The 15777-nt window shown below is 43.6% G+C and overlaps 1 long non-coding RNA gene across 21 annotated transcripts in view; it reads right to left on the bottom strand.

The window, feature by feature from the left end:
- Window positions 1-15777, bottom strand: part of LOC116633301 — a 69944-nt gene that overhangs the window by 4328 nt on the left and 49839 nt on the right. For all 21 annotated transcript variants that reach the window (XR_004299613.1, XR_004299611.1, XR_004299615.1 and 18 more), the window contains one exon: window positions 14880-14971. This is a non-coding gene — a long non-coding RNA (uncharacterized LOC116633301). The remainder of the gene's footprint in view (window positions 1-14879; window positions 14972-15777) is intronic.

The following is a 15777-nucleotide window of genomic DNA, read 5'->3' as shown; positions in this document are numbered from 1 at the left end:
CATGAGCTATCACCAATCAGCAAATGTGGCAATGACCACAAACCCGTGTCCAATGCCACTACCACCTCCAAGACGCCCTGTAAGGCTGGGAATGGGTGCTGAGTATTGGTTAGGGTTAGCACGTGGTCTGCAGCCAACCGCCTGGTGATCTATGCTGGATGGTGCCTACCACACAGGCCCTGCTTTCAAGTCAGCATGGCCCCCGGGAAGGCCCTAAGGCCGACTGATGCTGAGAATTAGCGGACCACATTACATATGCCATAAACAACGCGTAGGCTTTCTGGTCTACCATCTCTCCACGCACTGTGGAATGGTGCTGAAGCCAGACCAGTGTGTCTCCCACGAAGTTGGCTTTGCCTCTGGGAAGCCCTCTGCGACTGAATTTGATATTGAGAAGACGTGGACCATATTACATACGACATAGAGCTAGCGCATGTTCTATGGTCAACCATCTTTTCAGGTACCGTGGAAAGGGCTGCTGTCAGAACCGGCGTCTCTTTCCTCTCGTTAGCACCACCTCCAGGAAGCCCTCTGAGGCTAGATGCAGTATTGAGAAGAAGCCACCATGCAATGTGTGCCACAGATGAAGTGGACGCAGCACAGAGAGACCCCTCAAGGACCCAGAGTGGAAATGACGCCGGAAGGAGCCCGATGCCTGATGCTTAGTTATCACCTACAGGAAGCCCCCCAAGGTGCATTTGCTGTTATGAAAAGGTGGACCAAGTGACATGCGTTGTTAAGTAAAACATATGAAGCATGGTCAACTTCTACTAAGTATCCCAAAGCGGTGCTGGTACCACCACTGGCACCTCACCTCCAGAGCTTGGCGTGTGACCTCCCTGGAGACCTCCAAGGCTGAAGCTGATACTGAAAAGAAGTAGACCATGTTCCATACGCTGTTAATAAAATACATGCAGTGCGGTCGAACCCTTTCCAGGTACCGTGAGGTCGGTGTTGACATCAGAACCAGTGCTCCAACTCGACTCTGAAGCTGGATGGCAGATAGGGAGGAAGTGGGCCGTGGAACGTGCCTCGTCTGTAAGCAGACACAGCAGGGCCAACCAGATCTTCGTGGAGGAGCCGTGTTGAGTCCAGAGCCAGGGCATCTTCCCCAAGATGACTACACTTGATATGGGAAAAAGATAGACTGTACACGTATCGTCAATGACAAAAATGAGTCAGTGTGTCTTCAAGTACCTGGAGTGGCATCATCTCGTGAGCACCCGCACCTGCACTGGGTCTTGAAGCCATCTGAGGACAGCTTGGAGGATGACAAGAGGCAGAACGTGTAATATCCCTCCTTCACGAACATTTGAGGCACTGACCACCATTTCTTCAAGTACTATGGGGGGACGTGCCAACGTGGAAGCAGGACACCTTCCTAGAGGGTATCATTGTCCTAGGGAAGCCCTTGGAGGCTGCGTTTGACACTGAGGAGAAGACTGTGTTGCAAGCATTAACAGATTAAGTACACATCTAACAGTCTACCGTGCCGCCAAGTACCACGGAGCAGACAGGGTGCTGAGGGAGACCAGTGTCGCTTCTCTAACTTCAGGCTCTCTCCAGGATGGTTTGGATGGCTGGGCTAGATACCAAGAAGCGGTTTACCGTCCCACATACATATTCAAAATGTATGTGGGACGGTAAACCATTTCTTCAAGTACCGCACGAGGGCAGTGATGACCGGAGGAAGGCTCACGTCCACAAAGTTGCCTCTGGGGACCTCTTCGGGGCTGCATTTGATGCTGAGAAGCAGCGGGTCATGGTGTACACTAAACAAGAGTTGCGTGGTCAACCATGTCACTGAATGCCAGAGAGCAGCACCGATCCCAGAAAGAATCAAGATCTCCTCCCCAGAGATGGCGAGATTTCCCGAGGCAGAACTTGATATAAGAAGAGCGAGAGTATGTCATTTTGCATCATGCAGAAAAGAACATGCCATACAGAAAACCATGTCTTCGAGCATCACGAAGAGGCCTGGTGTTGGGTCCAGTGGCGCCTCCCCGAAGACAGCGTCGTTTCCAGGAGCCTCGAGGATGGATTTGATACTGAGGGTTAGTGGACCGTGTTACATACGTCACAGATAAAGCGTACGCTATACGGTCTACTATCTCTCCAAGTACCACACAGGGACGCCGAGGACAGAGGTTGAGGACGCGTCCAGAAAGCCTTCCAGAGCTGGGGGAATCAGAGGGCAGGTCGAGCACAACACATGCATCATGCGACAAGCACACACAGGCTAGGAGTCTTGTCTCCACTGTCAGGAGCTGGTGCGGACGCTGGAACTGGTGGCTTATCCCCAAAGCTGGCAACTCCTCCGGGAATCCCTCCAAGGCTGCAAGTCCCACTGAGCAGAAGTGGACGATGTTATGGATTTCATGATTCCAGAAATACTGGTTAAGTGCCTACTATGTGCTAGGCACCGTGCTGGATCTGAGGGAATGGGTACGTGGGCACAGCGGGAGGGTGGCCATGGCATGTGGCTAAAGGGACTGGGTGGGGGGGAGGGGAACGGGTGAGCAAAACGACAACTCTAGGATGGCCTGTGTGCAACCAGAAAGAACACCTGTCTAGTTCTACTGAGCAGGCCAAGCAAGTAGACTCAGGGCATGTGAAGCCCAGGCTGTAAACCCAAGTATTGGGCATTAAAAAAAAAAAAAAAATATATATATATATATATATACACATATATATGTTATATAAACTTACATATATAACATATATATATATATATTTATATATATGCCACAAGCAAAAGACTAACGGCCATCTCTGCCTGAAAGTCAGGGGCATGTCCCAGAGGTCCTCTTAGGCCGACTGGATCTGAGCAGTAACCACCATGCCATCTTCATAAGCAAAGCAGATGTTTGTTTTGGTCAACTGACTCCCTAAGGTCAGAACCTCCGGTTCATCCCCAATCTTGGCACGGCCTCCAGAAAACCCTCTGCGATTGAATGTAATATCGATCAGAGGGGGACATTAGTACAAACACAGGAACTTCAACATAGGGCAATCTCTCTTCCATGCCACACAGAGTGCTGGAGGCTGGACTGCTGGGTCCCCCTGAAGGCAGGATTGGCTCCATGAAGCCCTCCCCAAGCTGGCTGGGCTTCCGGGGAGTGGTGGGCCATGCCACACAAACGCTTCCTCGCGCATATGCCACAGGGCAAACCATCTCTTCAAGCACCACGGCTGAGGCTGGAACCGGCGTCTTTCCCCCCGAGTTGCATCACCTCCAGAAACCCCCCAGAGGGTGCATTGAATAGGCCTTGCCGCACAATTCGGACATCAAACACAGGCACCGGGAATTACCATGGAGCAGTGCCGGAGCTAAACCCAGTGTTCTCTTTCCTCACGTTGGCAACACCTCCGGGGTGCCCTCCGAGGATGGATTGGATACTGAGAGTTAGTGGACCATGTTACATAGGTCAAAAATCATAAAGCCTACGTTCCATAGTCTACCATCTCTTCAGGAACCATGGAGTGGTGCTGACCCCAGACCAGGGCTTGTCCCTGAAGTTGGTGTCACTTCCAGAAAACTCTCTGAGGCCTGATTTGGCACTGGGAAGCAGACACGTGGTGAGCGTAAATGAGCCCCCCTCAAGTGTGCGGGAGCGGTGCAGATGGGGATGAGGCACCTCTACCCTCTCCCAGGAAGTCCGTGCCAACACGGAAAGATTGAGAAGAGGCCAACCATGCAACGTTGGCCATGCTTTGGCCAGGACATGGTCAACTATCTCTTTATCGAGGCAAAGGGCAGTGGTTTGCTCTGTGTGGCAGAATGGGAAGCTCTAAGGGCAGAGCTCAGACGTGAAAGGGGGTCCCTCAACTCCTGGGTAACAACCTCCCCGAGCTATGGCAGTCCTTGCCACACACTACACCACCCTGGTATACTCAAGTCACAGACCTGAGTGAGCAGTGGGTTCTTCTAGCTCCTTCCCAACATCTACACCTCCCCCAAGAGGCTTTCCTTGGGTCTCTCGATCCCTTCTCGTAGTCCAACTGTCAATACCACCACCCCGTAGAAATGGAATGCACAGCCATGACAGTTGGTCTCCAAGGACAGGGCAAGGGCAGGCTCCTGGGCAGCAGGGTGGGAAGACATAGCTATCCTCCAAAGTCTTGGAACCCAGCGCAGAGCATGTCATCCCCCAGCTCACAATCCAGTTGTTGAAGACCAAACTCCTTAGAATGGCATTCAAGGCTTCAGCCTACATCCCCATCCTCCTCCTGCTCCCTGAGTCCTGACACCACCTCAGCCAACTCAGGCCTTTGCATCCCCTGACCCTCCCAGCACCCTGCCTGTGCCCCTCCTCCACCAGCCCAACCCCACCTCCCATGTGGTCAGGCACAGAAATAAGCTCATGTTTATGAAACACCCATGAGATGCTGGATCTGTGAATAAAACAGGGTCTCTGCCCTCCTGCAGCCTCTAGCTTAGCAGGGGAGCCCCACGTGGAAATAATTACTGCAGAGCATTGACTTCAAAATTAAAAGAGACCAAAGTGTTGTGAAGGAGCGAGGAATGTTTAGTAAGAAGACTAACCAGCTGGGGGGAGCTTCTCAGAAGAAGTTTATAGTAAAAGATGAAGGATGAGGAGAATAAGCCAGGAAGAGAGGGGACAAGAGTGGACAATGCAGGGTGGAAGTAGAAGACTGGGTAGAGCACAGACTAGGTGGTACACAATCCAGGTGGAGAATGGACCAGGTGGAGCACGATCCAGATGGAGAATGGACCAGGTGGACACAGACCAGGTGGACACGGACCAGGTGGAGCAGGGACCAGGTGGAACACGGACCAGATGGATGGCCCGTGGACCAGACAGGTGAAGCATGGTCTGGGTGGAGCATGGTAAACAAGAGAGCAGACCTGTGAATGGTGCATGGAGAGCCAGAAACATGCCAGAACTAAGGTGCGAGATGGAGACTAGATCATTCAGAGCCTTATAGCAAAATTTAAAGATTCCAGATTTTATCCTCAAGCCACAGGAAAGCCCTTATTAGCTGGTAAAGGACACGAGCTTCGTATTTTTCTGAGACAAGTCTTGCTGATGTGAAAAGACAGTGCTTCTGGGGGCAAGAGTGGGACAGGGAGAGAGTACAAGAGTTCAAAAAAAGAGCGCGGTAGCCCGGGCAGAGGAGGGCTCACAGAAGTGGGGAAAGCACAGTTAGGAAGAAGAGCATGAGAGATTTAGTGATGCCCTGAATGCAGGTAAAAAATGGTGAGCACCAAGAGAAGGTCAAGAATCCGTGCAGGTATCTGGCATGGAAAGTAGGAGAGAAGGGCCCCACTTTCTGAGCTGGGGAGCCCCGGAGGAGAAGCAAGTGTTGGTGGGGGAAGAGGAGTTTAGTTTTGAGTTGCACCAAGTGTGAAGCGCCAGCGAGAGGCCCTAGCAATCAGATGGAGGCCACTGGTCATCTTCATGAAAGTTCCTCCAGTGGAGCAGTAGGGTTGGAAGCCAAATAAAAGTGAAATGCAGAGAAAGCCCCAAGAAGGTGTTGGCTAGAGGGAGAAGGTGGTTTCCTGGGATTTTTCAGACTAAAGGCACTACAGCATGCTAAGAGCCAACGGGAAGCCTCCGGGAAAGGGGAGAAGCCAGCCATGGCAGTAGAAAGCACCAGAGGAGCTGGGGTGGATGGAGCCCATGCTCCATGGCAGGTGGCATGTGGTGGCAGTGTGCCATGCACCAGGGGCAGGTGGCTTCCTCCACTGGTCATCAGGGAAAGAGAAGCAAGGGGGCAAGGCTAATGGAGAGAAGCTGGGGAGTGCCTTTGGATGGCTTTTGTTTTCTCTGTATCCATGATGGAGAGGACGCCACTCATGTCTCCTCCTGGAATGGGGACTCCTCTGTGCAGGAAGGGGTCACACTGGCCTCTGTTTTGAATCGCCAGTGGCCAGAACCAGACATTCTGTAAATGAATAGCAAGAATATCAAGGAATGAAAGGACGGACAACTGCGAACTGCCGCGATAAACCCTGAAAATATCTTTGCCCTCCTGGATCTCTAGAGAAGCAGGCAAACTCACCCTCCCCACCCAAATCCCCAACACACGGACACCAGCCTGGATGAGCATCCCCTCAGCTCAGACGGCTGGTGGCCGATGGCCCTTCCCACTCTTCCAGACCCTTGTCGACACCCCACTCACCCCATGTCCATTGGCTCTCTCAATGGTGCATGGATCTTCCCACTCGCATGTGCCCCCCTTGCTCTCCCTCATAGATGCACTTGTCTGCTCCTCAGCGGCTCCCCTTTGCACTGACTGGTCCACACATCCCCTCAGGCTCTCAGCTATGAGCACACCCTTGCTAGCACCACCCTGTGTAGGGGCCGAGGCCACCCTGACTTATTGTTCCTGCATCTCCATAGCTCACAGGCTTGAGGGGATAGAGACAGACACTCGACCCACATGTTATTAAGAGATCAGGTGAGTGCACAAAATGCTAGGATTTTGGGCTTACAACACCCATAGTCCAGAAACGGCAAGGAGCCTCAGCTCCCACAGAAGAGGCCAGGCCCAGAGAAAGCAAAGAGAGGCAGTTCTCTCCTCCTAAAGACTAGGGCACAGGGTGGGAAGGCCAACAGGAGACAGCAATGAGACGCACCCCCCCCCCCCTTAGACCTCATCATCTGGAAGCTCATAAATAGGAGGAATGGGAAAAAAACAGATACACACTCATCTTAATAATGACGCAAAGTCAGAGAACACGATTTCATTTTTTTTTTTACCATAGCCAAATACAGATATAAGTATGGTTTTAAAAAAAACCCTGAAATGTAAACACTAAGACACTTAGAAACTGGTTGTATGCTCTCTGAATTACCAGAGAAAATTTTTAAAAAGAAAAATGTGGTCTATATGATAAAAGATATCAGGAAAGAAAGGATGAGACAAATAAAGCAAACGTTAGTACAATTGTTTTAAGTCCAAACAAGACAATCAAAAAACAAAAACATAAATGGGTTACACACCCTTAAAAAGGAGAGTTTTCAAGTCAAGGCAAAAGCCTCAAATACAAAGTATCTGCCGTCTACTTGAGGCACACTTTAAATAATTAACTCAAGAAAAGAATCAAATCCAAGGAATGGGCACAGATAAATAGGAAGGCCTCAATTTTCATGCATCTGGCTTTCAGACAACCCACACTATCATGCAATGACATCTCAAAAACCACAAAATTTATACAACAGCTGACTGCCAGCAATCAACTCCCTATCAACAGCACCCCCAGTTTTGCATATACAGCAATTTGTTCAATTTGTGCAGTTGCCTAAATATCTCCTTGCAGAGGCTTCCAAAGGGTATTCCAAGGGGCACCTGGGGTCCCCCATGCCTCTGATGGGATGATGCCCACAGCTTGAGTTCACCGCCCACCTCCAAATAGGGCAGCACTGATTTGATCTATTTTACTTATTGGGCTTCTGGGTAATATTTGGTCTGAATAAAGAGGTTGGCTGCATTTGAGAACCAGTATTTAATTACAGTTTGCTCTTATTGTTTTGTAAAATAACTGAAAAATGGAAAAATAAAATTGCTGATACCTGTGGTTAAGAGCATAGATCTCATATATACTTAAGAAATTAAGATGAAGATGGAAATTGTTAGGCAGACCCAATGTGGCCAATCTCTAGCCTCAATAATTGAATTTAAGGCAGTCAACTATTTGCTTGAAAAGAATAAAATTAAAGAACATCCGTGGAATGCTAGAAATTGCCTAGAAATGTGCAGAATATTGAGCTCTCAAGGAGCAGAACACTCGGGAACATGCAAGTCTCTCGTTCAACTTCCAAACAACATTTTGCCTTGAATTCAGACTTCCAGAAACAATTACATGGGAGGGTAGGGCTACCTAACTCAGGAACTCAAAAGAAAATAAAACAGAAGTGTCTCTGCAATTTCAAGCACCCAAGAGCAAAATCATTAAACAGGTTGATAAAAACCACCTCTCAGAGGTGGAAGGTACAATCCACAACAATGATATAACATTCACAAACATTTACATTAGGAATAAAATAGCATCCAAAGGAGATGGAGAAACAGATAGAAACAATTTCCAGGGTCCTCTCAGTCCTCAAGACATCAAATAGTCAAAAAAGTAATGATAAACAAATTCAGAGGCAAGCAACATCATAGTTAACAGAAAATGAGAAATAAAGAAAAGAAGCTTACTTCATCAATATTAAGTTACACTGTCCAAAAATCTCTGACTCATGTAACAAAACAAACAGATAAATGTTATAAACTCTTAGAATGAGATTGTTAAATTTTTAGATTACTTCATTCTTTACGAAGAAAACCCAAAAGAATAGACTGAAAGCCTAGTAAAACAAAATGTCTTTAATCAAAATCTATACCCTATAAATGAGATGTACACCTTACTTTTAAAGGTCCATGGAATGTTTACAGAATTGATTATATAAAGCACAAAGAAGACATCCATAAATTCCCCAAAGTAGAATCTATATATCCACATTCTCTAGCCACAGTGAAATATAACCACAATTGAATAAAACAAGATAAGGAACACACAACCCAAATCAATTAGAAATCAATTTTTAAATAAGCTCTACTTTTTCACATTAAATTCAGATAATCATTTCTTCTAAGAAGAAATGAAAAGCATAATTACAAATATTTTAAAATATTTTTAAAACTACATATTAAAACTTATGCAGTCAACATTGCAAGCAGAGGCAAATTCATACCATGAAATGTTTTCATTATTTAAGAAGAATAACATAAGGAATATATGGACAGATCCACAAAACAAGCTTCAGGAAAAGCAGAAGGAAGGAATCAATAAAGATAAAGGCAGATATTGTTGAATTTGAACACACACACACACACACACACACACACACACAAACAGTTGAATTGATAAATTATTCCAAAAACTGATTCTTTGAAAAACCTCTAATAGAGACACTCCTCTAGCTCATCTAATAAAAAAGAGATAAAGTACACATACACAAAATTAAGAATGACAGAGGTGATACAATCATAGAAATAGATTAGAATGTTATAAAAATACTATTTATAACTCTATGCTAACCAGATTTTAAATCTCAGAAAAATCTATTATTTTCTAGGATTAATAATAGGTTTTTAAAAAAATCACTGAGCACTCACTATGTGCCAGACAAGGTGCAAGGTACTTTATCTCTTCAATCCTCACAGTGGCACTCTTAGCTACAGGTTCTCATTTTAATCATTTAACAACTGAGGAAACTAAGAAATAGGAAGGAGACATAGTTTTCCCAAGGTCACATGGGAAATGACAGAACAAGAATTTGAACCCAAGTTGTCTGATTCCAGTACCTGCACATTTAAATGCTGGGCTATATTAGAAAAAGAAGCATATATTCTACAGATGCAAAAAATAGGAAGAATCCAATAAATACAGAAGAAACAGGAAAAGTTGTCAAAGAATTATCCCAGGAGAGTTATATGGGTGAGTTCTTTCAAGCTTTCATTGAATAGATCATTCAATTGACGTATATATGGTACAGAATACAGAAAAAGATGGTATGTTCCCTAATTCATTTTACAAAGCCAGCATAACTTTGATACCAAAACCAACAAAAAATAAATTTGAAAAGTCCAAAGCGAAATCCTAACAAAACAAATCATGTGGTATATTAGAAGAACAATACTCCATAACCAGGTAGAATTTGATCCAAAAAAAATGTTTCAAAGTTATGAAACATTATTATAATTCATGCATCAACAAGTCAACAACACAAATATCACTACATATTAATCAAAAAAGCATTTCAAAAGTTCTAAATCCATTCCTGATTTTTAAAGTCATATATGAACTAAAAATAAATACTTCATTAGCATTATGAAAAACATATACCTAAAAAATTATTTGTTATTGTACTTAACAGTGAACCAGAAACAAGATGAAGATTTCTATTTTCAACAATTTAATGTTTTGGAAGATCTAGCCAATGCTATAAGACAAGAAAGAGAAATAGAAGAGATAAAATATTGAAAAAGAGGCAAAATTAGTATTATATAGAAGTGAATGACTTTTACCTAGAAGTTCCAAAACATTCAACTAAGAACTTGTAGAAAAATGAAAGAATTCAATGAGACAGCCAATAACAATAAAAATGCAATCTCTTCCCTACATGCTACTAGTAACCAGTTAGAAAATATAAGGGAACAAATTCACAATAGAAACGTGTAAACAATATTTAATTCCTTGAAATAAACTTAATGATGAATTGTGAATTTGTCAAATTTGACAAATTGTGAAAAAATATATATATATATACTATATATATTACTATGAAAGATTATACAAAGCCCAAGTATCAAAAAATATAATTCTCTTTAATTCACAATTTCATAAAATTCCATAGAAAATCTATAAAGAATGTCTTCAACTTCCTAATATTACTAAAATTCATCTAGAAAAGCAAACAAGTGAGACTAATGAAGAAAATATTGATATGAGAATGAAAGACTATTGCTACCAAATAATAACATGTATTATAACAATACTGTATTAAAACAAACCAATACAAGTGTAAGAATAAACAGATTAATTGAATAATAGAAAGCCACAACAAGAAATAAAAACTATTGGGGCGCCTGGGTGGCTCAGTTGGTTAAGCGACTGCCTTCGGCTCAGGTCATGATCCTGGAGTCCCGGGATCGAGTCCCGCATCGGGCTCCCCGCTCAGCGGGGAGTCTGCTTCTCCCTCTGACCCTCCTCCCTCTCATGCTCTCTGTCTCTCATTCTCTCTCAGATAAATAAATAAATAAATCTTTAAAAAAAAAAAAAAGAAAGAAAGAAAAACTATTGAAGTATCTAGCATGTGGTACATACAGAAATAGAACATACAGTTATTTCTTACAATAAATAAATGATTAAAGATTCAAATATAAAAGATGAAATCATGAAAGAACTAGAAAAATTGTAAGTGCCTATATAAGCTCAGGGTGGGAAAGGCTTTTCTAAGAAAAAAAGAAAGTATAAGGAAAAATTAGTGATAGATTTTTAGAAAATAAAAATGTTTTAAAGAAAAAAGTAAAAAATGAAAAACCCCATGAGTAAAATGGAATGGCAGATGAAAATGGCAGGGGGTGGTGGGAGTGGGATGAGCATTGGTACTATGGGATAGAAAAAGTTACTATTCTTATTTAAAAAGTCTTATAAGATAAAAATAAAAGAGGAACATGCCAATAGAGAAAAATAGGTAAATGACTTTCAGTTCAATATGGTGAATTAAATACAGATGTTCACCTGCCTTCCCCCTTAAAACTGTGCTAAATGGGGGTGAAGAGATTTTCATTTTGAGATAAGCACACAGGGACAAAGACAAGAAGACAGGAGTGGAAACTGATTCAGAACTGGGAAAACCAAATTTAAACTGGCTGTGAAGAAGGTTGAAATAAAGTCTGGTGTATCCCAAGGAATCCACAGAAGTCTCAGGAATTGACAGCACCAGACGCCTCGATGTCGCAGGAAAATCTGAGCCTAAATAGGATGAAGTGGCTGAAAGTCTGTTTAAGAAGAAGGCAGGTCCCCAAATCCTCAACCCCCCGTGCAGTCTCCCTGATCCTGAGAGAAGACTGAAAATGTACACAGAAAGTAATAGAGAGGTGACTAACACAGAAACAGCAAGCACAACTGAGGGTAAGAGTTCTAAATTAAAAAGAGGAAGAAGGCAAAATTATCAAGCTGGATGTTGAGACCCCCTGTCTTCCTCCTCATACCTCCCAGGGCACTGGCAGCCAGATATACTCTAGGCCAGAAACTAAAAAACCTTTGGAGCATCTGAGCAGTCCAAAAGAAAAATATTTTAACACACTAAACATGGGATGCACTAGCTAGCTCATTCTAGAACCCACACCTCACAAGTCCCAACTAGATCATCAGTTTGAATGCTGAGAGCTACCAAAGAGCTCATTAGTGTATTTGTGTGTGTGTGTATGTATGTGTGTATCTATATCTATACATTGATCTCTATCACCAGAGAGTTGAGGAAAGAATGTTAACATGGAAGTCAGAGACACATATACTTGGAAGGAAAAAAAAAAAAAAAAAGCTTGGAGACTCCATGAAGAAGAAAATTTCAGAAAAACTATCATTAATATTATCAGAGATATCAAATATTATCAGGAATATCAAAACAATCACATCCATGAAACAAAATGTTATAAAATAATACTTGGAGTATAATTTAAAAATCTTACAAATAAGAGATTGATTTCTTAGAGAAATCTCTCAGAAAGAGAACAAAGAAATTGAGGGTTGAAAATCAGAGGAAAAAAACATGGGAATATTAAAGAACCAGTCAAAGAGATCCAACATACAAAAAATAAAAGTTCTAGAAAAACGGTTGGAAGGAAATTATCCAAGGATTGTTCAAAAAAAATGTCCACACCAAGTTTCAGATCAAAAGGGCCTAGCAAAATGGATGAACATAGATCCACATCAAGATGCATATGCATGAAACTTAAAACCCTAGAAGACAAGAAGAAAATCTTGCACATTCCAGAAAGGGAGGAAAAAAAGATCACATACAAGGGATGATGAATCACAAAGGTTTCAGACTTCTCATCACGAGCACTGGAAGTTAGAAGACAATTATGTCTGCTTTCAAAATCTGAGGGGAAGAAAGATGACCAACCAGAATTCTATACCCAGCCAAACTATCCATGTCATTGTGAAGTAGACATTCTCCTTTTCAGATGTCAAAAGTCTTCGAAAATTTACCTCCCCTGAACCCTTTCTGAGATAACTGCTAGAGGATGCACTCCAGCAAAACAGGGGAGTAAACAAAGAAAGATAACCCAAGATTTATGAAATCAGGGATCCAACCAAGGAGAGAGGATCAGGGGACTCCCTGGGGAGAGAATGAGGGCAGGAACCCCAAAGATCAAGCAATCTGGAACAGAAGAGGCAAGAAGCCTCCAGGAAGAGATTTCTTTGAAAAGATAAAACACATTTAGAAAACTTGTTTGAATGTATTGAGAGGCTTGAAATAAATCTGATAGGTTCACTTAAAACTAACCAAAAGAAACAAGCAAACAAACACCCAGATAATTATTAATTCCAAGAAAACAAAAAGTTTTGATGGACAGGTAAATAATCATAATGTTGCTGCTCAGCTGTCAAGAGTGTTTCCATGGTTATAATAATGTAAACACTGAATACTGACCAAACCAAAACTATAAAGCAAACATATTAAAAGGATGGGGCATAGAGGTATGCTCATGGATGGTGAGTCCAAGGACATATGCTCTGGGGTTGAAAAATCAAGCTTAAAAAAAAAAAAGGCAGAAAAATAAGAATGTTACTTAGAAAAATGGATGTAAATGTCAAAAGGATGAGTTAAAAGAATCAAAAGCAGGAGCAGGATTTGGGGTGGGGTTGGGAGAGGAGGGACTGGTGCCTCCACAACAGGCTTATAGGACTATTTGACTCTTAAAATGATGCATATGCCAGACTTCAACAAAAATAAAACTAAGGGAAAGATGAAAAATGCAAGGAACTGGAACTGGCAGGTCAGATACTAAGACCCAGTAAAGACATGTGGGAAATGCTGTGATCACAGGTAATGAAAGAACTGACAATGATGTGTGTTAACAAATTTGCAAATGTTAAAAACTTGATAATTCCCATGGAAACTGGCACTTCTTAAACTAATTCTGAGATTGCAAGTTGGTGCCAAGTTTAGGGAGGGCAAGTTGGCCATAAAATGTTCACACATCTGACATGGCCATCCCACTTTGAGAATGAACTTCAGGAAACAAATCGGACACATATGTCAGATGAACAAAGATGCTCACCCCAACTTACACAATCCAGCTTTGAAAATTATCTAAAAATCTGATAAGAGAGGAACCTATTAAATCAGTTAGGAGGTAGTAATTTGCTAGCATACTCCATAACCACTAAAACATCACAAGCTAGAAAATTACCTACTGGCATGGGAAGATATTCAGGATATATAGTTAGATGATAAAATAGGATGACAATAATGAGCCCAATTAAAAATATACATACATAATATATGTGTATAAACACGCACATATGTGCCCCCCACACACACACACATGTACGTACGTGTGCACACACGCACGCACCCACTTATGTAATTTACAGCAGAAAACAAAAGACCAGAGAATGGTCATCAAAATACAGGCAGTGTTCATCTTTGAGTGACTGGGATGAGGGTAATTCCTATTTTTCATTTTGTTCTTTTTAGTATTTTACAAGCTTTTATAATAAACATGTATTTCATTTTTAATGAGAAAAAATACTATTTTTTGGAATTATTATGTGCGATAAGTTTTAGTTATTAGCTTAGTGTCTTTTATGGGGAAAACTCACATGGCTCTATTGTTTATTGCATTTTCCATTATAGTAATAAGTTAACAAAATGCAATTTTATGCATAATTTTTAAAAGAAGACTCATTTCTGCCAGGAGCATGAAGGTAAACCTGAGTCCCAACTCCAGCTGCCAAAAAGGACCCTAGTGTCCAGTCAGCTGTGAAGTGAACATGGTCCCTACCACTTGGATGGGACCAGGAACAAGGGACAGCTCTCTGGGAGCCATGCGCCTACTGACCTCCCCTCTTTGCCTGCACTCCCCCTAGTGCGGCCCTGGGCAACTTCTAACTGGCTTATCTGGCAGACCTGCCCTCTACACAGAGAAGCAGCTTCCAGAAGCGGCCCAGCCTCTGCCTGCCAATGCTCTGGGTGGGCAGTGCAAGCATTCGGGTCCATCTGAGGCCTCCACACATGCTCTAGGCCATCTTGGATCACCTAGAGTCTTTATATTGTCTAGACCGTGTGTGGCCCTTCACCATGGACACATACGCCTTTTAGAGTGCAACCAGGAAAAGCAGAACTCACCCAGTGAAGCAGGTGCTCCCCCCATCAAAGGTGTCCTCGGGGAAAACTCAGGCTCAAGAAATCACTCCTCCGCTGCTCTCCCTGAGGACGACCTTCCAAGACAAGAGGGCCAAGTCACAAGACCAAATCCAACCTGCAGGAGCGTGTCTGACTCACAGGGTATGGGGAACTGGGAAACACTCCATGGGGGGTACTTTGGGAATGGCGAGGCCAGCGCCAGGGACTTGGAGCTGGATCAGAGCTGGCTGCTGCCTTCCAGATCCTCAGAAGTACATGGGAAATGGACAGCTATGGAATCAAACGTGGGAGTTCCACGCAGGGCCGATCCTGAGCACCTCCAGGTAGGGAGACCCTCCCAGAGTGACAGAGCTGAAAGGAGCGGTGAATGGGCATCACAAGAAACTCAGGATGGAGCAAGGTGGAGGAGGGGAAGGAGAGGGGACGAGATACAGGGAGCCTTCAGATTCCCACCTGTTGCGTTACCACTGTTGTTAGTATTACTACTATTGTCTGTCCCCCAAGGAGTAAATTGATTACAGTCTTAATCCCATGGCACCAGTCACCGATGGTCCATGAATGGTTCTTTTATGATCTCTATTCAGCTTGTGAAGGATTTGGTGCCCATCCATATGCCCTGCATAGCTCCGACCTAGAGCCAGACCTTAACCAACGTGCATCCCCCTGTGCTGGGTGGATGTTCCTATAGCCCCGTGGTCCGGCCGCTTGCCACCAGCCCTGACCTCACAGGCTGAGACCCGCCCCTGCCTATGCCCCGATCCTGGGTTCAGAGCTGTGCTTGGGCTGTTTACTCCCTGGCCCATTTTTGTATGGTTCTAACCACACCATTCCTGGACGCTCTCCCTGCTGGGACAGAAATGGGCTGGTCTCAACGACAGAT

The sequence above is a fragment of the Phoca vitulina genome, unplaced genomic scaffold (genome assembly GCF_004348235.1).
Source record: "Phoca vitulina isolate PV1807 unplaced genomic scaffold, GSC_HSeal_1.0 scaffold7, whole genome shotgun sequence".
Classification (NCBI taxonomy): Eukaryota; Metazoa; Chordata; class Mammalia; order Carnivora; family Phocidae; genus Phoca; species Phoca vitulina.
This window is presented reverse-complemented; position numbering and strand designations above follow the sequence as displayed.